Here is a 27,500-nt window from a genome sequence, read left to right on the forward strand (position 1 = left end):
AGTAAATCATAAAAAAAGTATACCATAGTGAAACATGACAAAAAATTGCGTTGAAACTAAAATTTCTTGTATTCGTGTACTGACTTCTCAAAACCTATTGTTGTATACCACTACAAACAGCAAATGAATCAAGTAACTTCACGCTTAATCGCACACTGTCCTTCTTGCTTTACCTTTCCGTGACTGAAACGGTGAACTCGATGGCTTCTGGGTTATCACTCCATTGCCAGAAGAGCTTCCCAAGACATAAACAGAAACACCTTTTCCAACGATTTACACTTTACAGACTTAAGACTGATCCCATTGCCTAATTTCAGCTAACCATAGATCCATATCCCTTGAGTCAATTTACCCTTGCTTATCCTCTGTGGCGAGTTAACTTCAGCAGCTAGTTCACTTTGTCCTTACGTTAGTGACCAAGTTGAGCCAAAGTGTTAAAATGGCGAGAAAAGAAAAAAAAAATGAATCGAGCTGAGTTTTTGTTTGTCATATATAGTTCGCCATGTTGCAAGCAATAAAGAATAAAGTGGCTCACCAAGGGTAGCTCCGGTGGGCGATTGATCCACATTGTTCCCTATAAAACGGGGCCTTTACACCTTTTTCAAAAAGGCCGTCTTTTAGATATTCTTTAGTTTTATTCAAATTAGACCTTGATGTTTCGTTCAAGGCAAAATATTCTTTTGAATTTTAAGCTTAAGAACGAGGCATTATGGGCTAATTTGAATAAAAACAAAATATTTAAACAAAGGCGATTTTGGAAAAAGGTGTATGTGATGCAGTTTTTTTGCTTCAGTAAATGACCCAGATTGAACAATCCTCAATTAATTAATTAGTTAAAGGTCGCCAAAACCACCCAGTCCTTAGGCCCGTTTTAAACGTCGCATTTCACATGTGCCGAATCTAATGCTCAAAAAACAATAGATTTTTCTCATTTGCATTAGATTCGGTACATGTGAAATGCAACGTTTAAAACGGGCCTTAGTCTGTGCTAAATGTTCAGAAACGCAATGCTACGTTAATCTAAACACGTGTAATGAACTTCAAACGTCTAATACCTTTGCGTACATCCACTTTGTGGTAATCTCCTATTAACCTCATGCATTTTGTGCTTTAACAGGGAATTTGATTTCCTCAAAGCGTTATGGCGTCCATCGCACAATGCAAAGTATGAATACGGGTCGTACTCTTTTCTCATTAATTTGCAAGTTGTGTTTCCTGGTGTAACTTTATAAATGATAACGACCTTAATCTGTTGAAAGAGGCCAGGTATTTTGAAGATAAATTTTCATTGACCTTACAATCTTTAAAGTTTAACAAGTAAAATACTCGCCGTATTTTGCCTCTTTTAAGATTGGACTTCTTAAATATGTGGCAACTAATTTTCAAGAACACCCAAGTTAAAACAACGTGTTAATTCCATTACCTCAGTGTAATTATATATTCTGACAGTTTAAACGTTTGTTAAATCTCTGATACATTGTAATTCAGTCATAACACTAAATGCAAACGTCTTTCGTAAATGTCTTTTCACCATTGCCTTGGTTCACCGGTTTGCCTTTTTGCGTCAACCTTATAACCCGAGACATAAGTTGTGTTGAAGTTAGGGAGAAGAGCTATGTGACGCTTAGTGAAATACGTTTGCGTCTAAGTTGGTGCATTTCTGGACATATCTGATAACCCGACACTAAAATCCAATCATCATCACTCATCATCTTTTCATGGTGACTTCCTTTCTGATTCTTTTTCTACTTACACACTGTGTTGCAGCACAAACAGCGAAACAACCAAACAGTTCCTTGAACAGAAATACCAAGGGGGTGTGTCCAACCAGGGAAAGACCCGTCACTCGAGAGCGGCAAGCAGTGGAGGTAAAAATTAGCTGCTATGAGGTATTTTATGAGGTATTTTATATCACGGGCCGCTTCGTAGGTGATCCGCAAACGTCAGGTTTGAATGCCACCGTATTTTCTCGGTTTCTTGTCCTCAGACAGAGCTCATGACTCTAGGCAATCTTTTGTTTGTTTGGTTTCTTTTTTTTTTTTTTTTTTTTTTTTTTTTGAGCACTGGGTAGCCTAGTTTACAGAATAATTTGGGCTCGTTTGAATTTCTTTTAAGAACGGGAAGCCAGTTCACAACAAGAAAAATCCTAGAGTAATCCAGGTGACCACCGCTAGGCACAAACGCTTGAAAACTTCGTTTGGAAGTGAATTACTACTGGTAGTTGGCAACCGTTAGGTTTCTTTCTTTCTATCGGTTTTTTCCATAACGTTTGTAGCCATCAGGCCAGGGTTGCTGGAAGCATATTAGCGCTAACGAGCGTTAAATCCCATGGAAACCTATAGGTTTTGATACCTCTTAAGCAACAGTTAGCGCTAACCAGGCTTCGAGCAACGGGCACCAGAAGTGTAACTCACAAAACTATTGGTGAGAAAGGGAAAACGGGGACACAGGTACCATCTTGCATCGGATTCTGGATCGCTAGTTATCGTTTTATTATTGTAAAATGAGTTATGTAACCAATCAAATTAAACGTGACAAGTGCAACTCGCCACAGTTGCTCAAAACGTTGTCCTCTCCAACAAGGCTTTCGAGTCCACCTAATATAGAAAGATTATAACGCAACATTACATAACATGTGAATGGGGAACTCGATCCGCAAGATTCAAACACCTTGGAAGATTTTTAGGCTCTGACGATTTCCTGATGAATAAAGTTTGTAGTTATGCTGAATTGACTTGTTTTAAATCATAGCATTCTTTCTCTGGGTAACACACTTTGCCTTCTTTGTCTTCTTTAGGCTTGAATATGGACATTCAAACTAGAGTCCTGTTGGAGGGTAATCTGGCGAACGAAGTTGGTCTGATTGTTTTAGATACGATTGAACTCTTTTGCGGTCATTTTAAGGTAAGTGAAAGAACGAATGTCAGTCGTATTTGGGGGCTTAAAACGGTAAGCCCCTTTCTCATTATTAATTTTTGTCTTGACTCTACCACTTTTATATTGCTAAGTATGTTTTTCTGTATTAGAGATGATTAGTTGAAAAAACTGATAGGCACAGAAATGGTTACTTCCGGTGTGTATCTGTGGCTTAAAGACGTCTCCTGCTTAAGTTCCTTACTGCCAAGGCAACGTGACCAACTGATTCGAGTGTTCATGACGTGGAACCCGGAAGTCCCAGGTTTCACACCCCGCTTTGTTTATTTGGGTAGTATTATATGCATCATTTGTATCCCGTAAACACCAATCCCAAATTTTACAGTTCATAACCTGCTACTGAGTAAGCCCATCGTTGGGGTCTCCTGCAAGATTCATTATGCATTTAATTGGCTTTATTAATATTTGTTAATATTTATTAAGCTCTCCACTGGGATATCGCTTCGCTCGCCAAAAAGTAAACCTTGGGCGAGACCCTTATGGGAACCTTGCTGCATAAATAGGTTATAGAGTGGAAGTTGCTATGGAAAAAAAGCGATGGAAAAATCGCATGAACTTTTTCATGCATTTTGTAACTTATGGCCATGTTTGTGTACTGAACATTAGTATTATGCAAAACGCGAGCGACATTTTGCATTTGTTTTGTACACCACATGGCCTGCTAATCACGTGAGTGCTAGCCAAGAATACATAAATTGACGGCCTTGTTGTCTGCTTTAGTTCCAGCTGGAGCAAGATGAGGGTGACAATATTTTGATGAAGAAGGTATGTTTAGTTACTAACTCGTTCCCCTGAATCGTCTCCTGAAATCTTTCATAAAATCATGTAAGGCCCATAGTGCTGGGCTGTTTGTGATTATGGGAAACCTGGAAAGTTGTGGAAACTTGACAATTTCATTCTCTTCGCCTGGAAAATCTTTCAAATTTGAGTATGGTTACGTTGGAAATTCGGGTGGCTTGTGTTTTGGTTGGGTTAAAGATCCCGGAATGAATTGCTTCTTAAAAATTATTATTATTATTATTATTATTATTATTATTATTATTATTATTATTATTATTATTATTATTATTATTATTATTATTATTGTGAGAATGATATAAACACATGAGAAATGAAATGATGTCAGAACCAACTGGGATCTCGGAAAAAATCCGAGCCCCAGATGGGATTCGAACCCACGACCCTCCGTGATCTAGTCGGATGCTCTAACCACTGAGCTACTGGAGACTCTATGGCGAGCAAGGGTGAACTGTGGGTATTGACTCGAGCTGCATCACGCAGCTACAGAGTCAAATGACCGACAGCATAGCTCATAACTGCATCGTGCAGTCACCTTAAAGCATATCTGAGATGCGGCCAACCGCATCTGAGCCGTATCTGAGATGCGGCCAACCGCATCTCAGATATGCTTTAAGGTGACTGCGCGATGCAGTTATGAGCTATGCTGTCGGTCATTTGACTCTGTAGCTGCGTGATGCAGCTCGAGTCAATACCCACATTTCACCCTTGCTCGCTATAGAGTCTCCAGTAGCTCAGTGGTTAGAGCATCCGACTCGATCACGGAGGGTCCTGGGTTCGAATCCCATCTGGGGCTCGGATTTTTTCCGAGATCCCAGTTGGTTCTACCATCATTTCATTTCTCATGTATTATTATTATTATTATTATTATTATTATTATTATTATTATTATTATTATTATTATTATTATTATTATTATTATTATTATTCCTTATCAGGTGTTTAGTGTACTGTTGAGCTTCCTTCAGATTCCCCAATCAGAATTCATGATGAGACATGTATTTGCAAGCTTGAGATCTTACATCAACAAGGTCAGTATACACTGTTATAAGTAGCGTGGCCAAGTGCCGATCAAGGTTGCGTGCTAGTTTCAGTCCTGTCTAGTTTCATTTCTCTCTGTACATAACCATTTGTTGAAATCGTGGCTCATTTTAAGTCTTATGTGATGGTTATAGAACTCCAACTTTTGATCATTTGTATTTCCATTAGAACGATATGAACCCAGTGTTAGTTGCTAGGGTATCCTTGAAAAAATATCCCCTCTCAGTTGCATAATAAGCGGCTGGAACCAAAAGAACGGCCACACTTTCAATGATCACATTTATTGGTTGAAGATCAAATCTTTCATTATTTTCCAGGTGTGATTAATATTACATGGCACCAGTCAAAAAGTGCCTTCAAACCTCTTTAAATAATGTTTACAATCAAATTTATTGACCCTTTTTTTTCGAAGAATGCATTTGTAACCAAGTAAATAAATATCATAATCGCTTACCCTATTTCTGTTTTCAAAATTTCGCGGAGACGCCATCTGGAATAATTGTGACGATTTCTCGTTAGTTCGGTTTGTCGCAGCGCAGTACGTGTGATTTTCAGCCTTCTCGAATTAGCTTGCCAATTTGCGGGCAATTTGGTGCAATCTTAACAGGAAGCGGTGGAGTGGAACGTCGCCATTGAATCACTTTCAAGTCACTTTCACCCATGTATTCATTTTAGCCGTAAAGGTTACCTTTAAAGCTGCACTCAAATTTCTTCCGACCATCAAGGATCGTCAAGGTGGTTGCAATGTGTTAGCATCAGCATTGTGGGAGGGGGAAAAACACGATTATTGTGTCTGCATTTCTGTTATTATCTTTTACTCGTTCTGGGTGTGTAACAAAACAGGTCTGCCAAGAAAATATACTTAAGGAGAAGTAACGGAGAGGACAGAAGACCCACTGCAATTTTCATAATTCTTCGGGATGGCACGGCCAAACTTCGGTTTGGCTTCCATCAATCAAACTTCCGACGCCAAGCCGAGAGTTGACGCCGAAATCAATTGATGCGTGACGTAACCTACCAATCAGCATCTTTCCCACGGTTCATTCGTACATTCGAACTCGACGCCGATGAAAAGTGACGGAATCTGTACCAATCTTCTTACTGAAGAACCTCTAAAAAGATATCATAATGGTGTTGGAGCTGTGAACTAAACAAAAAGTCCAGTCCACTTTCCGGAGGCGGAGTCGCTATTCGAGGTTATGTTCGGAAATTTGATTGATGGAAGCCAAAATGCATTCACAGTTCGGCGCGTAGTTCTTGAAGGTCAGATTCCTCGGAATTGTAAAAATCGCGGTAAAAGTTGCGGTTGCATGACCATTAACGGAAGGGAAATAAGCGGAGCCGCTTGCTCGATAATGGGGAATTGCCTTCTCTTTGTGATATTTCTGTCTTTGACATTCTCCATCAATCTTTCATTACCTTACCCACAGTTTCCAGCCGCTTTATACAGGGGAAGTGCGAGTTACTGTGGGGATCTTTGTCGCGAGGTACGTAGAATTTTCCTTTATTTTGAAAAAAGAAAGAAGACTATTCCCTGTTCAGGAAAGAACGGAATTTTGTCACTCTGGCGAGGAGCTTTCTCGATTTTCTTGCTTTGTAGCCCATCTTCCTGTAAACAGAAGTTAAGCGGGAAGTTTCTTTGACGATAAGCGATAAGCCCACTCCAAGCCGTTGAACATGTATGGCTCAAATGCACGGTTTTTGCCGACTTGCACTTCCTCCCTTCGTCAGTTTGGGTTTTTTTTTCGGTTATAACCCCCTTCCTCTCCTCCCCCCCCCCCCCCTCCTTTCGCTCCCCTCCCTCCCTTCTCTGCCAAGCAAAAAACTTCTTGAACTTGAAGATCCCAAAACTTCATTTGTATTTTTATCTTTTTTTTTAGTATAAGAAGTTAATTGAAGCAGGCTAGAGATAACACTCTTTTCAGAGTTTTGTTCGATAAACTCCTTGTTCTTTGTAAATAAACCAGTCTTAACTCGTCAGAATTAGCTTTTTTCTGACACCAATTGGACTGGCTGAGATGTTCCGCCAGGGGAATGTCACCTATGTCCAGAAATGCACGCAATTAGAGGCGCGACCAATTCTCATATAGTATCTAAGGTGTTATTTACATGAGACCGAACGAACTCAGACCGGTATGAACTTGTACCGGTATGAAATTTTTGCAGCCGTTTACATGAAACCGGGACGAAATGCTTGGTGCCTGGTTTCGGGACAAAATGATATCTTTTGTCTAATAAATATATGGCGGACCCGAAAGCATACCTGGCTTGAAATTCCTCGACCCCGTCTGAGATTTGTTGTAATTTACATGAGAACGGTACGAACTCAGACCGCAACCGAGACGAGGTCAGGTCGGTCTCATGTAAACGCATAAGAAGAAGTGTATGAAGGCCGATACGAATTCATGCCGGTCTCATGTAAATATCCCCTAACTCGTCAAGTCCTGTTAACGTGAGTCCAAGCCATTTTGCTACTTGTTTCAAACAATGAGGGAAGTATTTCGGTTAGCGTTACATTTAGTTTTGGTTAAATGCAGCTGTTAATCTCTCCTTCGTGAGCAGAGTATAGGGACACTATTTTATGTTAATTGTCTGTATTCGTAGACTTAGTTAGTTAGTTAGTTAGTTAGTTAGTTAGTTAGTTAGTTAGTTAGTTAGTTAGTTAGTTAGGCCTCTTCGTCCCCGGTGGGACATAAGGCCAGTATCAATCGCCTCCACTTTTGTCGGTTGTGTGCAAGGTGTTGCGCTTCGCCCCAGGTGATATCTAGTTGTTTAAGCTGGGAGATGATGTTTCTCCGCTAAGTGGTCTTCGGTCTACCGGGTTTGCGCCTTCCAGGTGGTGTCCATAATCTTGGGCGCGAGTAGATTGTCTATTGCACTTCTCAGTTCTGTGTGAAGACTTTTATCAGAAGTGGTCATACTGCCAGGTGATTGGTTCGAATCCATAAACGGGCCAATAGTGTTAACTTTAATACTGGTTTCCGTCACAGGTAGTTTTTACAGGAGGGGTTGTTCGTAGACTTGAGTGATATTAAGCAGGGGGACACTTATTCGCTTATTAAAGCTTATTCGCTTATTAAATTTAGCTAATTTTTTGAAATGTCTTATTAACGTTTTATCGGAAACAACATTTTACCTTTAGAAATAAGGATTTGCCGATGCTTTTCATCAAATGGGCCACTAAGCGCTTTCTCTATTGTCTGATGTCACGCGCTGCTGGAATAATTGTTAAATGTACTCTGCACATTAATTCTATTTTTATGTATTGTATTTGAAATCTTTTACTGTGAGCACTGCCGGAGTTTTAGCTTTCCATTCCTTGTTCATTTTCGTCTTTTTCATTGCAACACTCCTATGTTAATGGCATTTTCATGTAAACAGCGATACTTTCTCTCTCGTTCTGGTTTGACATGGTCTAGTCTTAATCCACCTCATATTTATTGTTTCTGTCTTTGTCTCTGTTTAATAGATCCTGAGTTGCTGCAACTCGAAATTGAAAAGTCTGCGGAACCAGGTGTGTTCAGATTTTAAGAGCTGTACACTTGTCACTTGCCATTACCTTTTTTTTTTCTGTGAGCAACCAATGCAAGCGTTTCTAAGCATGCTTTAATTTCACAAATAATGCCCCTCAAAGGGTAGATGTCATTTAGGTAATAACATTGTAATACATTCGGTTCCTACACAACTGATGCTTTGAGGGTTTAGCAACGTTTCATTGCTTTTTTACTTTGATCTTTTCGGACAGTTGAAGTCGTACAACGTGGTTTAAGGCAAGGAAACGTAATCTAACTATTTGTGATATTTTAGCAGTCATTTTAGATAAAACGCCTGAAATCATTAAGTGTTGTTAATTTTTGTAACTGTCATAAAGGTCATGAATGGCACAGCTAGGCGCAATCAAGTATATTTCTTCAAAACACATGCATCCCTTCAGAAATACTCACTACTGGGATCTTTGTTCGTCACAGGCCTGTTCGTTTCTTTATCTGCTGATGAGAAGTAATTTTGAATTCTCTGGAGCACAAGGTTGTGATCGAGTCCATTGGCAAGTAAGTGTGATATTACAATATTCAGCGCTTATTTTAGAATGTCCAACGAAGCTGCATTATTTTCTTCTGGTTTGTGGAATGCACAGCGTCATTTTTAAGTTGCATTTATACTATGCAGTGTTTGCCATTCAGACATTTTTCCGTTTCTGATCACGGCTAAAAGGCCCTTGTCAATCCTTTGTGTACATTGCAACTCGCGCAATTTGCTGCTTTAATACTTTCATAATTTTGTCGTAAAGGTTCGGGAATGCAATCGTTTAACTAAAATTTGCACGTTGAATCGTCGACTTCGTGTCGTATGCAGCAAATCGTTCTCATAGATTAATTTGGCTTCATTCGGCGGACCATCAGAGACTACGGAAATCCAGTAAAACAAGGCAAGACAACATAAACAAATATTAAAAGGTGTATATAAATAAGCTACATTTTTTTTTTGAAAAAAAGGACAACAAATGGCTAGTAAAAGCAAGTTCCTCCAGTCAATCTTCATTTTCACGTAGATTAAATTCCAAGTTTTTGCCAGGGTCGGTCGAAGACAAGCCGAAGCAGAGCATATACAGAATAGTTCAGTATCGAGACGTTATCCCTTGCATTGCACCACTGTACTCATGTCATCATATTAAAAGAAAAAAATTAGAAATTAAAAAGACGATCTTGTTTTACAGGGAGAGAAGTGATCCGTCAACAAACTTCTTCACCTTTCATATGTTCCCATATGTAATTAGTATTTTTTGCTGGGAGTATGTTGAATGCAAAAGTAAATTGTAAGGCTTGTTTTGCTTCCAGATTACCAGGCTTAAAACGGCTGTATTATAGCTTTTCCTGTTTTTATCTCAAAGTCTTGATTTATGTAACTCTTATAATGCGAAATTGCAAATAAACGCGAACACTTATGTGAGTTGTTTGTTTACCAATTGAACAAGAAACATTTTGTTAGCATTTTTAGAGAGCATTCATTTGTCCTCCCAGGGAAATAAAAAAAGTCAAATTGAAAATTTAGTCGACTTAGGTTAGGAACCAATTTTTCCCGGTTTGCATGAATTTTTGCTGGTTCATATTAAAATCGGCTTCACCTGTTAAACCGAATCATTCCTCCCGTGTTGAATGAAATTACACACTCATTTGTCGCGACCAAAGATCTTTCTCCTTTATCATCCAATTATTCGCGCGTGGGCGATCTTGATAAAAAGCTCTGTCTGTATTTGCCGAATCGCAGGCAGGTGATTTTTGTCATTAGTGTCAGTGATGTTTGAATAGTCTGCTTTGGAGATCGGCCCCACAAATAGGATCTACAATCTAGAAGACATTATGCTTTGCTTTTAGTTGACATTTTTGTTTGTTATTTTATTATTTCTTTATTATTTTGTGGGGAGAGGGTTTGAGCTGGGAGTATCCCCTTTGTCCCTGCTCAGTGAATTTTAAGCAATACTTTCACAGCTTGCGACTCGAAGTGGTTTTCTTTTCAGCTTTTAAATTAAATACAGCTGAAAAATGCAAATTGGGGAACATTTTTTTTTTCGCATGCTTTTGCTGTTTTTACCGTTTTTTTTTTCAGACACTTCGCTTGGGGTACTAAGATTTGTAGCACCTGCACTTTACGAAACGTTGAGCTTCTCTGCTGTATTAAAATTAACTGAAAAGAGACGTAATATCGTCTGCAATCCTATTTATCGTTTTGTGTATTTATTTACAATTACATTTAAGTTTGTTTTCGGGTTAGGGGGGTGGGGAGATGGAAGAGAGCATGACTCGGGGAGGAGGCGAGTCAGTGTCTTCTCTACACCAGCATAGTTATTCGTGTTCAATATTTTCGCATCTTTCACCGAAATTGTCTTTCGTTTGAGTTTTTAAATTCAATACTTTTATTACAACATAGGCATGCCAAGACTAATAAGGCAAGCTGCCAAAGTGGCTTCATTTGTTTAATTGCTGATATCGATGTACCCATAACAATCAATTCAATTAACTTGTTTTCTGTTTTCTGTGCTGACATAGTAGAGCTCCGCTACAATAAAAATAAAGAAAACACTGTTGTTGAATTTGGGCTTTCTGTCCACTGAGCTCTTGTAGTTCTTGGGCCGCATGGTAGAGTACACAAGATGCAAATATGTGTCCCTCGTTAAATAACGTCTTTTGATTTGTGATTTGATTTCATCATGCTTACTTTATATGAATGACACAAATGTGCACTAGCCCTGTAAAGATAGCTAAGGAATATCACATGTGTACTTGTCAAAAGTCACTGACGGTCAAATTGAGCCATGAAAATAATTATGTCTTAATAAACCGACTGATTAACTATCAACTTAGTTTCATTTCACCTTAACTCTGTGCATTTGCGCGTTACGACGAAATCATGATGTACCAGTTCTTCAATTATGCCATCCTGTGTACTTTGTGGTCACGCCTTGAGAGCTGCTTTTTATGTCTGTGTTTATGGATAGGTCATTGTGGCAGTCTCTAAGCTTATGGCTAGTGGTTTAAACCGAACAGCTGTCAATAACTGCCTCCAGGCGTTGAAGAATTATGCTGCTGAAGATAAAGGCATGAAGGTATTGTTTTTCTTTGTGTTTCTTTTTCTCTCTCTTTCTTTTGAGTAGTAAGACCAAGATCATGTAATACGTCCCTGCTAGCAGAGGTATCTTTTCTTTTTGCGTTCGCTGGGCTGCAGACCAGTACGGGAAAAGAGACCTCTGCCGTGGATCGACATTCATTTTGATCCAACCGCCGTTCATCCTGCGCATTCCTTTATAGTAATTCCGCTGTTGTTGAGTGAGCCCACACAACATGAAGTATCACGTGAGGGTATGGTCGCTAAGTAACCGCCGTGCATGCTCAACACAGTGAGTTTCGACCAATGGCAGAGGTGTCTTTTCCAGTACTCGTCAGCCCAGCGAACGCAAAAGGAAAAGAGACCTCTACTAGTAGGGAATTTTAACGCTTACTAAAGAACAGTTATCCTCTGTTTCAATGAACCAATTTTTAATCCTCTCAGCTGCACTGGAGTTAGCATCAAATGTAGATTATTGTAAATTAGTCTTCATTCTATACCTATGTATGTCCATTGGGAAGTTCTCACAAAGCTGCGCGATTCCGCGGAACATTGCCATTTCACTTTGCTGATGTTTTCGGAATTTCTATCTTCACTTTCAGCATACAGCGTTTACCTCTGAAGTTAAAGATCTAACGAAGAAGATCCACACTGTTTTGCAAGCGACTGCACAGATGAAGGTGAGCTGCTGTCCGTCTTGCTCATTCAGTGCAAGGCCCTTATTCGTACCACGTGATCATTTTACTTGGGGAGGCAGGCAGGCAAATTTGGTGTGGACGATGTTTTGTGGAGGCTGTGGGATGGGTGGAGTTGACTTATTAGTAGTACATTGTACCTGAAGACTGGTCATTTACTTCAGCCCTTTTGCCCCTTGATAACCGGAAAGGCAACAAAACATGGATGAATCTGAACTCTTCGTATCGTAGGACCAAGGATAAACAGTTCTTCTTTTTCTGTCTCATTGGTATTACGGTATAGGGAAAGTTTTTCCGGTCGAGTTAACTACAAAAAGAAGGGAGACAACAGGAGGGTGGACGGGTGGGGTGAGTTGTATTTTCAGCAACTAACATCGGCGGATATTATGTGTAATTTTGTGTCATTGTAAGGTTTCCTAAACATCCATTGAGGAGTGGAAGTGATGATGCGATTTCCTTTCTCCCAGAGAACCGTGGCGTGTGAAATTGTTATTCGCGTTCATCGGTGATTTTGCTCACCTTTTGGGGTTTTTTGTGGTTTTGTATTTTATTCAAACAGGTTGCATAAGCTTTCGTCATTTTTACCTTGGTCCGGCGGTTTTTTTTTTTTGTGATATCAGTGGATGGATGAATCTGGTTTGTGTCGCCTTTCATGCAATAAGAACGAAAGCTGTGTCTAAAATTATAAATCGAATATAGGAAAATAAAGGTTAAAGTACTTATGTTAAAGTCGATGTTGGTTGGTTGCCGCGGGGTAATTTGCAAATATCGCCCAAGGTTTTGAATTTTATACTATCTACAAAGATCTTCCCTCTAAACCATCTTCCGATAGTTTAGTTACATTACATTGGCAAGAGAGTAAAGATTGTGATGTCTGAATGGTCTATCAACCGAAAAATGTAGTTCCTTACTTAAGTACAACAACAGCGTGATCCTGCATGTGTCACATAGGTACCTGTTTCTCGAAATCTCCAAAAGCGATTCGTGAAACTACCGTCTGAGTATTCTGAAAAATCGATCTTTCAACATGCTTTTAAGACCAGAGACAACATAACAGTTGCAAAGTTCATGAATTGACTGAAATGTTTTCCTTTGAAGATAGAAAGTTAAACGTTATGCACGTGAAATACGCCGGAGAATTTTTCAGTGTTCTCCAACTACCCTTTGAATTTTGAGGATCTTCCTAAGCGTTCAAATGTTCAATTTTGAAACTTGGTAAACACATTATATGAATTTTAGTCTGATTGATTTGGTTTTCCTTTGATTTTTCTATTTATGTTAAAGGCTACACTTTCCGTTTTTATTCACCGACGATTAAATTCGAGAACTTGTTCGCTCAGATTGCTACGTTTTTGCGACTTTATCGCAGAAAAAAGACGCGTACTTTTACTCTGATATAGTGTTTTAATTTAAATACCATTATTTTTCTCAATTTTTTCCCAATTGCAAAAACTGCCTTAAGGTAATTTCAGAGCTTAAAAAGACGCCTCCTTGCAAAGCTCTAAGATTTCTGCAATTAATTTTCATTAACAAAAAGGTGTACAAAAACTAAGCGCATCGAGGGACCGGATAGCAAGTTAGTATCTATCCGTGCTTGTCTTTTTGTGCAACGTTCTAATGTACGTGCGGAAAATGAGAAGAAATTAACGGTAAGGGCGTGAAAAGATCATTACTAACCATACACCAGCCCAGCGGGTGAAATCAATCACTGTGTGCAGTAAAAAAAAAATCAAATTAAAGTTTTACCTTTGCGATTTCTGGTGTTATTTTTATCGTAGATTTTTTACTGATTGACCGCCGTTTATCGCGACAAATATCACTTGGTCAGGATATTTAATGCAATTGCTTTGAATCAACTATGTATCGGCGAATCACGGTATTTGTTCTCTCGATACGAATGGCAATATTGGAAAGAGATATTGAAATTGCATGATAGAATGATCTATCCCTTTCCGACATTTTTTGTAATTCTCACGCAAGCATAGTTTATTTAGCTCTTTTTGAACCATTTATAATGTTAAGAAAATGAAAAATAAAATCATTGCTGCAGGTCTTCCTCTTTGGTACCTCAGGTTGTCGATCTCACAAATGCTCGATATTTGTTATTGTATCGCGGGGTCGATTTAGAGACTGCATCGTATCGCGGCTTTGATATCGATATCTTCATTATCATCTCGTGGAGGCCCCAATATTTATGTGACAAGAGAGGGGAAAAGTACGTGTGATGTTACCGTGCAGTCCTTCCTGTTATGTGTTATCAACAGAACGTATCTCTTGCGTGGCCTACGTGACAACGTGGTGTTTCAAATCTTAAACGAAATCTGATTCCCTTCGCATTTCTGAGACAAAACAACTAAGGCAAACAAGCTTGGATTTGGATTAGTATAAATTTGTGACGCCTCTGCCGTGGTAAAAGTCAGACATTATCAAACCAAAACTGAATTCGAGAATGGTTTTGCCAACACTTTCTTACGAGGACATTGTAAACGAGGTGTGGAGTAAAACATGGGCAGTTAGGGACAAGAAGAAGAAGTTGAGGCTTCATGCGATTGAGGAGCTTGCAGCTCATCAGCTAACTGTTCTTCCAGTTGTAACTTCTCCGTGTCTGCTGAGTTCAGCTAGTTCCCGCAAAGCTTTGTTTCTGGTAATTTGTCTTTTCTTGCAAATTTGGCAACTTAAAGGAATTTTTTTTTTTGTCGAATTTAATTAAGAAGTAAGTGTATTTTAGCTTTGTTTATGGAAAAGGTGTTGTGAGTTATAGAATATGAAAATTTGTAAACAGTTAGTTTCTTATATAGTATCGTCAATCCTGAATTCTTCAGTGGCGAAGTCTGTCTTTAGAGAGAAGTTTCTTCTATTTAAATTAGTAAGGGGTTTCCATCTGAGGAAATCAGGTGGAAGGTTCGTCCTAATCTTTCGTGCTTTCTGTTTTTATTTTTTCAAATCTTTCGAAATTTGGTCTTAATATTCCGCTTTTAACAGGTTGGTTCTTGGACAAATGTCTCTGATTTTTCATAATTATTTAAAGAGTTAAAACAGTTGTTAGGTTACCTTATTGTGTGTGTAACCCGAGGTAGCAGCCGTCTGTCACCAAGAAAGCCTCATTTGAATAGCCAAGTCATTCGTTATGAACCGTCAGGGTCTTATCTTAAAAATAAAAATAAAAAATTCGGATTCGTCTTTCGTAAAACTTCTTCTATGTTGTGTAAACCAATTAAAACACAGTTATTGACTGTGCCTTCTAGGAATACGATGATGTCCCTGAGATGTTAGTGGATCTTCAGTACAGTTTGGCCAAGTCTTACTCTAGTACTCCGGAATTGCGAGAGACGTGGTTAGAGCACATGGCTGCTGTTCACGAGGGTCATGAGAATTTCTCCGAGGTAATTCCGCTTTGTTTCTTCGCGTGACTCTGAAACTTCTTAATGAACCTTTTCGATAGATTAAAATTCAGGGTGAAAGAGAGGTTTAGAGGACAAAGAAAAAGGAAAGTGGGTGATATGTAGATATTTTTTACCTTTATTCCAGTGTGTTTCTATTGTTTTTGTACTCACTGTCTCACTATCAATTTGAATATTTGATATTTTGAAAATGGCCTATTTACTACTCAGAGTTACCAGGTTTGGGTAAAAGATTAGTGATTGTCTGTTTGGTTGGTCTTTCCCTCGTAAAGCCATTTATGTCACTTTATATTCATAGGCTGCTCCTGTGTTGTTTGAGAACTTTGTCTATTGTCTTTGAGAACGTTTCTTAGAAAATTCAGTTTATTGTGGTTTTGTTGTTGCAGACTGCTCACTGCTACATCCACGCAGCTGCTTTGGTGGCCGAATACCTGAAGAGACAAGGTAAGACGCAGAAAATGCGACAATCAACTGACTCTTCCATAAGCGATTAGCCACCTAATTATGAGTAGAAGGCAAGAGAGGTAGTATTATTAGCATTGTGTTTAGTTATTATTAATTCTTATTGAGGAATGAGCTAACTTTCCTACACGATGCTTTACTGGAAATCTGTTTTCCATGCATTTAATACTTGGTAGAAGCAAGTTTAACTTATATGGCTCTGAGGCAGGCTATTTCAGTCATGTATCACTTCTTCTAATAGGCCATTTTCGAAATATCAAATGTTCAGCTTCTTCTTGAGGCAGTGAGGACAAAAACGAAAGGAACACGTTGGAATGAATGTGAAAAATATTTACATATCATCCACTCTCCTTTGTCATTGTCCTCTAGACCTCTCTTTCCGGCTGAATTTGAATAGATCGAAAAAGGCCTAGTCATTATAATCCAACATGGCGACTTGAGGAAAGAAAGAAAGCGACACATTGAGGATACGAGCATATGGTTTTAATACTATGATTCATGTGACTGAGTGAAATTATATACTTTGCTTTTGAGTAGACTGTGTAAGTAAGTGTGATCTGTTTGATTCACTAAAATCGTCTAAAGGCTCCCGAAAACCTAGGAAACGTTGTGTACGGAAACATTGTTTCCCGAAATTTTTCCTCGGCGCGCAAACGAGGAAACATTTGCTTAAGAAGCAAAATTTTTCAGAATAAATTCACAAACAGTTTTGCTTCCCGGGAAGCAAATCTTGCTTCCGCAACAATGTTTCCTCGTTTAACGCATCGTTTCCATAGAAACGATACAACGTAAATAGCCCCCCTGAGAGGAGATGTGGTTGCTAGTAAAATACGACACCCATAAAGATTGAAGAAAATAAAAGGGAATCGCGTAACGTTGGCATCGAGCATGTTGATCATTTCCGAGGGTTACTTCATCTTTTTCGGCACAGCAAGTTAAAGTTCGAATTGCTATGGATATTAGTTCTACTTTTTCGTGTGACTATTAAAGTACACTATTTTTTTTCAGAACTCCATCGTCACATGCCTATTAACGAATTCGTGTCTTTCTATGTCCATTATTTAGGTACTTATACCCCTGGTTGCGCTGCATTTGCTCAAGTGTCTCCTAATGTAGTAGCGGACGAGAGTGTTATGAAGACCGATGAAGGAATGTCAATGGAACAGCGATATACGGTGGTTAGTGTCTTGACTTGTGTGAATTTTCAATTTTGACAACGTTTTTTTTTCTGAGATTCCTTTGACGAAAGGAACAAATTGTGAAGGTTGTTGTAGGCCAGTGAGTCATTGACATCACACTTGAATTTCCACTCCTTTAATTTCTCGCACGAATACGATCTGAGCAATGAATAAGACCTCATATCATACAGAATTCAAGAAGAACAATTTTGATCATGACGTTTTCATTTTGTTAATTGAAGATAAGTGCCCAGAGTTTAGAGTGCTTTCCTTGAGGTCCGGACATCCCGGGTTCAATACCCGTTCCGACCACTTGTTTAATTTGATGCGTCTGGTAGTCCTTGGCTCAATCTCTCGGCTGCACTTGTAAATAGCAACTTGGTTTGCCTCTGGCCATTTAATATTATTCTTAAAGTTGTCGCTGTTGTTCTGTTCTGTCATTGGCCCAGAAAGTGGGCTATGTAGAGCGGTCAATTAAAATGTTTGTTTACTTTTTACTTCAGTGATTCGAGTAAGATATGGTGGGTACTCTATTGATTTGGGATGCTGTTAACGTGGTCACATTTTGTTTCGTTTTAAGGAACCATGAAGAATTGCCTTTTTGTTGTGTTAGAATTCTCAGTTTTTCCTTGGCTGTCATTGTTGTTTATTCAGCGTCATCTGGTTGATTTGTTGGAGCAATGTGCCAAGTATCTCGAGCGAGCGGAGCGGTATGAAGTAATGGGTGAAGTGTTTAAACTAGCGATTCCTATCTATGAACAAGAGAGGGACTTTAGGGTAAGACGGGGTTCACTGTTGGTGTCCATCTTGTATATTTTGGCTATCGCTTAGGTTGTTGCAAGGTCAGTTACAAATACCAGACTTTCTGCGGATTCCGCTTACCGTAACATCCATTAATTCCATCAAGGTACAAATTAATTTCATTGCACTGATTTTGTTCAGAGCTTTGGTATCCGTCATGAATTCTTAGAACACCTCGCATGGCTTGTGTTTGTTTGAGCCGTGGGATATTTTGATTGATTTTACGGTGTCGATATCATTGACGCAAAATCAAATTAAGCAGATTAATGTAATTTAAGCAAAGACGACGGCTACGGCAACGACAACGCCTCAAAACAAGAATATTATTAGTTATAAAAGTAAATATATCCGTGCACCTCCTTGCCGTACTCCAAAAAGCAACGTGCATGAAATCACCAAATTTTAGGTTTTGATGACAACGTGAGCATGTAACAATGAACCATTCATTTTATGTTTTAAAACCGTTCATACCCGTCCACTTGTAGAACAGTTCGCCCGTATTGTACAAGGTGAAAAAGACGGAATATTCGCAAAATACTTGCGATAGTTTTATTTTGGAATGACGTTTTCGTTGTCGTAGCACTCGTCTTTGCTAAAACTCCCTATACCTTACTGAGCCACATTCAACGTCTTCTCTTCGAAAGATCAGAACAACTGAAGGGCTTTAAGTATATATTTGGTATTCAACAATTTGATGCCAACTTTTTCTTTCGTTACATTGTTTGGTATGACTCTGGGTATTCTAAGAAGCGGTATGTTTAAACGAGTTCAGTGATGTTTGTTAAATTGCGGCAAGCTATACAATGGCATAAATAGTCTGGAAACCATTGAAGTTTATAAATAAACAAGATAAAAATACATCCTGACTTGAGTATTGTATTGTTTCACATCCAGCGCCTGTCCAATGCATATGAGAGCCTAGCGCAGGCCTACAAGAAAGTTGTTGATGTGATGGGCACTGGAAAAAGACTGCTTGGCAAGTACTTCAGGGTTGCTTTCTTTGGACAGGTAATTTCAATTTCATGTTTAGATAAAGTTTATGTGAGAACGCGAAAAAACTGCTTCATGAACTGATCGATTTTTTTTGTCCTGTTTTGGAACAAACGTCTTAGGACGGCGTTCCATTTGACAGCTAAAATCGATTGAGCCTCTCCTGCGTTATAGGCCGGGACACACCAGGCGATAAGTCGCTGCGACACGTCCCCGGGAAAAGTCGTCGCAACAATTCGCCTCGTGTGCCACGGTTAATTTTCTGAAAATCGTTGTCGCATTTTGCCGGTGCGATCAGTTGCACGAATTCAAACCAGTTTGAATTAGTGCGACTGATCGCAGCGACAAAATTAGCGCATGCAGCGTTGTCGCAGCGTGTGCACTTCCGGCATCAAGTCGCTGCGACAGAATATAAATGAACCAATAAGAGAGCGTCATATGGTCTGCTATATTGAATAAGAAAACTAGTTCACATTCCCCCTCATTCAAGATCACTGCATGTGAAACGAACAGGCGCCGTGTCGCAGCGACTTAGTTTGCAAGTAGTACTCACGGAGCGACTTGTCTACTAGTGTCTCGGTCTTTAAGCCTAATTTGCGGGACCGCGATTAACGCCAAATCTGAATACATAGCATGACTACCTTTAAGGTCCAGTGACACGTTACTCCAGGTCAGGCTTGAACTTTCAACGAAATTTCAATGGCTCGACTAAGTTTGTTTTGCTTGTTTGTTTTTTTTTTCTTGTCTTAATCGTCACTAGCATCAGCTCAGTAACGTTATTTCGACCAATTCAGGAGCCCATAACCAGGGGCCAATTCTTGGATTTACATGACGTCACGGCCGCCATGTTGGTGTCCCCAAACAATGCAATGGCGGCCATGTTGGTGTCCCGATCCAATCCTCCGGGAATTGAAAGCTATTATTACTGGGTTGCTATGGCAAACCCAGTCGGAATCTGTCTTTCATTTCGTCGTTTTTTTTTATTTTTCGTTTTCCTTTTTTTCTTTTTTTCCGTGTCGGTAAAAGTCTTGCCTGTCACTCCCCTGCTAAGTGGTGTCTTAGTGCATAGAGCCTTCTGCGCGTATTTTCTTAGGATCGAGAGGGTAGTGGGAAATGCGTAGATTTCTCTGGTAGACACACTAGAACGATTAACTTAACCGGCAATGGCGTCGAAAGTCATGTAACGCGAATGGCATTTTAGTGGATCTTTGAACAAAATGTACCCTTATGAAGGTCAATAATGGCAAGCGAATTGGATACTGAACAAGACAGGCGGTCGAATGTTAAAAGCGACGCGTAATGGACTTCGACAACAATCTGTCGCCCGTCGAGCCATAATCAAAGTGAGCTGTCTTCCTAAAATTTGTGGTGTGGTGTTTTGTACAACACTGAAACCAAATGAACAGTTCTCTGGTAACTCAGTATGGGTTCAACAAAGACAGAGGAGGAATCCATGTAGTGGATCTGTTATCTCAGTTGTCTCGCTATTTGTCAGATTTGTATTTACCTGTTCTCAACTCTGCACAGTCTTCCGGTATAACAATTGAAAATTTCACTAATAAGTCATTGACGTGAATGGCGTTTTAGTGGATCTTTAAACAAAGTATACCCTCATTGAGCTCAAGAATGTATCGTCAATTGGATGAGCAAGACAGCGCTGAAAAATAAATATCTGGATTTTAAGAGACGAGTAATGGTCTTCGACAACAATTTCATTTTTCGCCTTTGGATATCAAGTGAGCTTTGTTTCTAATATTTTACTAACTTGGTATTATATAAAACACGGAAATCAAATAGCAATTTTTTTATGGATTTAACCATAGTTACTAACTATGATTTAACATATTAGCATTGAAGGAATCGAACGCCTACAAGAATGCATCACAGTGTTTACTCAAGTCACATCTTAGTTGTCTGACAATTTACATTTACCGGTATTTTGTACTCAAGTCTGCAAAGGTGTAAAATATTTGGAAATGTGACAGTGAAGAATTATTTGAATGAAAGTTGTTGTCGCTTTTGTGCTTCATTATTTACGGTCAGCGTTCCGAGTCGAAAAGGGTTTGATGTGAACTGTCAAAAATGTATTTAATTTCATCTCTTGTTTGCACGCACGCAATTGAAATAGGAAGGTATTTTTTCCTCTAATAGTAAATATGTTGTTTGTTTCGATTAATTTTTCGCTGGAAAAGGATTTTGCCGAGATATTTCCAGCCTTTTCGAACTTTAATATCATGTTGTGTAATTTTCGAGCTTAACAAATTTGCATACGTGTGTTGAAATGTGATACGGGAGCATTTTTGTGGTATAGTGTAACGAAAATAAACAGGTCTGTTGGAAGCTTGCTTGAGTTTCAACAAAATGACCCCCAAAATCGGCAAAAAAATCTGACACTGATGAATAGTAAAGTAGCTGCTATCCCCGAAACGATTGAATTACCTGGCAATAAATAACCTCGTCTTGGAGAGTAACATTTTGACTGTCAACCTGAAGAGTTGGGCGATTGTGATCTTTGTGTTGAATTCGCACATTTCTTGACAAACTTTATAACACTTGAAAGAAAAAGAAAACTAACAAAAACAAAAACCCGGTATCTGTGTCAAATGATGATTTGACATAGATGCTTCACTGTTTCGCGAGTAAACACACCGCAGTAACTTCATCACGGCGGCCGCTGAATCCGATATCACTTTCGATTTTGCGCTTTTACTTGTGCAGCCAAAACTACAATAGCAAAAATCTCCCAGAATGTTTGTCGCTGATCGTAACTTTATATTCGGGGTTAAAAATTAATGTTGTTTTCATGTCATAAATGTTGTTGCTGATGCCAAAATATTTTATTCTCGATCGACCGTCCAGAAAACTTCCTTCTGCTCTTCCCAAAAACTTTGTATCACTATTTATTTACTTTTGCATCAATATTTGTTTCGCATAAAGCAAGCTAACAACATCATTTCTTTGCTTGGTCCGCATTTGTTAATGTTGAAATAGAATTTTCGGTCCAATGCTTCTGTTTTGAGGGGTATATCGTTTTGGTCTCCCATCCAGATACTAACCCCGCCGAACAAGAGAATTAACATCAGCGAACTTTACAAAGCTGTCAGGTGCTCAGAGGGCACGCTTAAACCTGTGGTGAAAAGAAGTTGTGAGGGAACTTGAAAATTATCAACACGTCAGCCCAGAAGCCAATGTTTCTCGCTTCTCTTTTATTTGTTATTCTTCAGAGACTGGAATGCTGTAGTTCAATACCACACAATTCAGTGCCTTCTGATTTTCTGTTACATGTACCACAGGCAACCCAGTGTATGCTTCACGGAAGCATCTCGTTATGCTAACGTCTTCTTTTGTTTTCGTTGAAAAACATGCCTGTTGATCTCGTGAGTGAAACCCAAGAATACTGGGGCCAATACTGGGGTCCATGTAGAACAAGCTATTTTTAGAAAAGTTATTTAAATAAGATGTGGCTTGCACGAGTAACCATTCTCAATCCCATGGGTAATAAATTCTTATTATTTGGAAGGGTCTTGTTTCGCGAAAAAATAAATCTAAAAAAAACTCGGTCCCTAAAAACGACGTTGGCTTGCATGGCCTCGTGACCAATTTCTTTCTCTTTCAGATGTTTGGTGATGATGACGGGAAGGAATTTATCTACAAGGAGCCGAAGATCACGGGTCTTGCAGAGATTTCACATAGACTGGAACAAATTTACTGCAGAAAACACGGCAGAGATAACGTCAAACTCATCATGGAGTCTGCAAAGGTGAATGAATGGTGTCTTTCTTTGGAAGCAGTGGACGGATGGAAGCCTAGAGGCCTGAAAACCTAACGTAAAAATGATTCTTTTTTCAGGTGCATGCAGAAACGTTGGATTCAAAGATTGGCTACATTCAGGTATATTTTGATAACTTGAGTACGCTATCCTACCGTTTCTTTTCACTTGCGTAATCAAGCTTAAGTCCAAAATTAAAGCATTTCTCACGCTTCTGTATTGTTGCGTCGTTTATGACGCATTTCCTCCTACTTAAAGACGTTGGCCACATTTCAGTTTCGCTATGTTAGCGTTCTTCCTACGAAGCGATCGAAGCTTTGACTTTGTTCTTAGTTTCGTCGGCTTTGTTGGTGTATTTTATGGACTTTTAACGTTATAAGAGCGTTTGAAGTTAAGGGCTTTTTGTGTTAGTCCTGAAACATGAAGGTAAATCAAGAGTCGTAGCTTCTATGTTTGTTCAACTGACTAAGGGTAGCTAACAGGAAAGTCACTTGACTTTTGGAGAGCATATAGTTTATTTGTGGCCCGAGTAGCATCATTTGCGCCCGAGCGGAGCGACCAAGTGGCTACGAGCCATTTGGCCACTTGTGAGTTCGATTTATATCCCGGAAGGGGTGAATGGATTAGTTACCTTACATTTTTGTGCGAGTGCAACCATGACGAAAAGAAAGAATATTAATGAACATTGATTACTCTTTGTTGATAGTTTTTCTTGTGTAATAATTCGCCCCGTGTGAGTTCATAGGACCCCGATATGACCTCGCCGTCCCCGTGTTGCATTTGTTGAAATTTGCAGATAACCTACGTGCAACCGTATTTCGACGATGAGGAGTTGGAACTCAGACCCACTTTGTTTGAGCGTAAGAACAACATCAGGCGATTTATCTATGAAACGCCATTTACCTGCGGTGGCAAAGCACATGGCAGCCTAACAGAACAATGCAAGAGGAAAACTATCCTGACAAGTAAGTTGATTTAGCCTTTTGAGCATGCGCAGAAAGCACTTACTTGCTGAGAATGAGTTGACACATTGTGTCTATACAGCAGTTTTTAGATATAGAATAACAGGACTATTTGTACCACGCTATACATTTGCAAAAATACCCCCCTCCCCATTCTGTGTTGCCCGTTTGGGAGTCAAAGATCACAGGAATTACGACTCAGCAATAGGGACCTTAAGATCAGATGACGAGGACAACTACGAGTACGAGTGTTCCGTACTGAGCATGCGCATAAGGTTCGGAGGCCGACATGTTTCGAAGTGCGCATGCTCAGAACGGAAAACTCGTACTCGTAGTCCTCTCCCTCCTCCGATCTAGAGATCTCTATTGTCTGGGGGGAGGAGGGGGTGAATTGGGTTGCTTCGAAAGGATAAAAGCGTTTAAAATGACGGAATAGGCGGTCAAAAAGGGTGTGGAATAAACTAGTAATGCTGCAACTGTACGATATATCTAGAATAGAATAGGTGGCTGTGTTTATCGCCCATCTTTCATGCAGTCTTGGGGAGTGAATTGCGAAGAGTACAGCTTACTACATCGGGACGAAAGCGTACATAGGCCACTATGATTAAAAATACCATAATACGCATTGTTTGCCTTCCAAAAGTTTGCTTATACATTGTCTTTATTTTCTCTACCTTTGCATATGCTTATGCTTATGCAAACGTTTGGAGGGCAAACAAAAGAGTATTATGGTATTTTTAAACTAACCCAATAGCCACCTCTGACAGCCGCTGTACGGTCCATGTTTGATATCGGAGCACATTAGCTGTGAGTCGATTATAATGAGGGAGGTTAATCGGGGTTTCCAGAAAAGTACTCAGTTAATTACTAGTCACTGATACACGAAGCGAAGTGTTAATTAATGTTAATTTTTGTTTTGCACGTTCTCTTCTAGCATCCAACACGTTTCCTTACATAAAGACGCGAATTCTTGTGGTCCAAGAGGAGCAATACGAACTGACACCCGTTGAGGTTAGTTCGTGTTACCCTAGTTCCAAGGAACGAGTTCAATTCATTGTCCTAACCAAAGCGAAACTAAAGTAAATTCAGCCAGTCAAGAGTGGCGAATACAGCAATGATATTTACACTTAACTACTAGTATATTGTCCTTTCTTTGGCTTATCGAAGAAGACGCACACTTTTTAGGACAGTCAAATGAACGCAAACCAGATGCATGCAACTAGCGATAGTAAAGTGACCTCAAAAAACATAACTAAAATACTAGCATATAATTTAATTGACAGTGGTTTGCTTGAGTTTACCGTTCTTTGCACATCTGCGACTTGAAAAGAGAATCTATGAAAAATGTGACCATGCAACGCCGAAGTTTTAATATGCTTTCTAAGTTTCAACACCATTACTTGAATGCCCATGAATCAAATTGAGGCTAAAGTAAAGTTGACCTTACAAAATATAACTTAGCGCTATCATAAGTGATATCGCAGATCAAGAACAATGCAGTAGGAAGTTCAACTAGAATTTAGAGAAAAAGCTGCTGTTCTGAAATAACCTGCTGTTATTAGTACTTTCTTGCGGGTGTTTTGGTTGTACAACGCTAAGAACTGAGGGCCATCATCACGAACATTGATGGTGTGAGGCCACCATTTTGGAATCGCAGTAAGGGGAAGACTGGGACGAGTTTAACGTGCAAGATGGCGACAATGGACCTAAGGAGTTTTGTCGCAAAAAGATACTCGGCTATAAGACGCACCTTGAGTTAAGATCACATTTGGGGCCAACAAGCAATTTCTTTGAGAAAAAATGCTGCGCCTTACAGCCGAAAAACTACGGTTAATCCCATCTGCAGTACGGGCGAACTATCCTGTAAGTAACTAGATAGGTTCGAACCGTTTAAAAGTAAAAGTAGAAAAGGAACGGTTCATTGCTGTATGCTCATGTTGTCGTCAAAACCTAAAATTTGGTGATTTCACGTTGTTTTGTGGACTACGGCAAAAATGCAGTGAAACGCTTGCGGCACGTGCAGCGCGATTATTTTTCTTTTTGAACCAATCACATTCTTGCTTTTCGTCGTCTTTGCTTAAATTCCCTAACCACTGTAACAGGACGGGTTAGGAGGTCAAATTCTGCGTTGTAATTGGCGCGTTTCGATACACTTTGTCGATTTCAGAGCCCCTCTCGCCGCAAATATGATTGACTGCAACTAAAAGACCAAGCGGTTTATCGAAATTTATTTGAACTTCCGAATTCATCTTCCTTGTTGATTTTTCTCTACGTTGATTTATATTAATTGTAATTTTAATGTGCCATTCGTGTGATTTATTTTTCTTCAGGTCGCGTTCGACGAGATGCAAAATAAAGTTAAGGAGCTAAATAATGTTATCACACAGAATCCTCCAGACATGAAGAAACTTCAGCTTGTTTTACAAGGCAGTGTCAGTGTGCAGGTACACGAGTGTTGCCTCATGTATTCAGAGGGAGGGGGGGGGGGGGAGGGGCGGGTGATTTTGTGTTTGAGGGCAGGCGATTGTTCATCGATTTCGAGAAGATCTAGACGACTCGATGACAAAACCTTCGGCTAAATTTGTATTATCGGTGTATAACCAGGTCATAATGTGAGAGTTTTCGGTTGTGGTTATTTTGGAATGGTGACGAGCTTCATGTCCATTATTAAATGGTTTTAATATTGCATTTTAAAATCAATTTTCAAACGAAAAGAGCTGAGACCGTATTCCACCGCTAAAAGCATTGGACATGTACCTTACAGTACAACACACATGCACACTTTTGGATAGTACTAGCCTCATTCCCCTCTCATATTCATGAGATGGTCTTTGATGCAGTGACGTATGTGACCTTTTGAGTATGTTCTGTTTTGTTTTGTAATTCCTCAGGTGAATGCTGGTCCGCTGGCGTATGCACAGGGGTTCCTCGACAAATCTGTGTTGGCATCGCATCCACATAAACACATAGAAAAACTCCAGCAGGTTTACCGGTCTGTAACATTTCTTTTTCTGCCTAAACTGTGCGAAACAGCAGCATAGCAGTTTTCAGGGTTAAAGGATCGCGATTGGGTTTATTATAACATTTTTGTTTGCTTTTGAGGAATTGATGATGAAAATAATTTTAATTAAATGGCTTATATGTAAGATACTCGCAAGAAGTAATCTAGACTCAAACCTTAGTGAAGCCGATGATATTTTACACAGGCAATTCTCTGTGCAAGGATTGTATCGAGGCATATGTTAACATTTTAACTTACCCGAACCTTTGAATCAGTCCCGTCCAACTGTTGTCATATGACAACGTCCTATGCGTATAAGGAAATGTCATTCATATCTACTATAATAATTGTTTAACTTGATCGTTATTTCAGGGAATTCATCGCTTGCTGTGGAAAGGCTTTGGAAATAAACGATCAGTTGATAAAAGAAGATCAAAGAATGTACCAGGAAGATATGAAAGAGAAATACGTTCAGCTGAAAACACGGCTTGCCAAGTACATTGGAGATGAAGTAAGACCCTGACAGTAACCTTTTTGGATTACCAATGCAAACAATTTGAACTTTTCCGTTCATTCACGTCTTGATGAAAGAATGTCGTTTATGTTACATTAAAGGGGCTAGGTCACGCTATTTTAGGCAATTTTGTTTAATTTTGTTAATTATGAGCTCTAAACGTCAAATTGGCAGAGCAAGAGTCTTTCATTTGCAAAATCACGGCCACATAACAACTGAGAATGATTTTCCAGCTTTGTAAATGACATTTTGATATGGACTGATATAAATTTGAAAAAAGGTGGGCCGACGTTTTTCAAATTTACCCAAATTCAATCCATTTCAATCCTCTCCAGTTTTGTCCATCCATGTCCC

At 39.3% G+C, this 27,500-nt stretch overlaps 1 pseudogene; it reads left to right on the forward strand.

Moving 5' to 3' along the window:
- LOC137982260 (dedicator of cytokinesis protein 11-like) overlaps nt 1–27,500 on the forward strand; it is a 63,740-nt pseudogene that overhangs the window by 32,091 nt on the left and 4,149 nt on the right.

Source organism: Montipora foliosa, chromosome 13, assembly GCF_036669935.1.
Source record: "Montipora foliosa isolate CH-2021 chromosome 13, ASM3666993v2, whole genome shotgun sequence".
Taxonomy (NCBI): Eukaryota; Metazoa; Cnidaria; class Anthozoa; order Scleractinia; family Acroporidae; genus Montipora; species Montipora foliosa.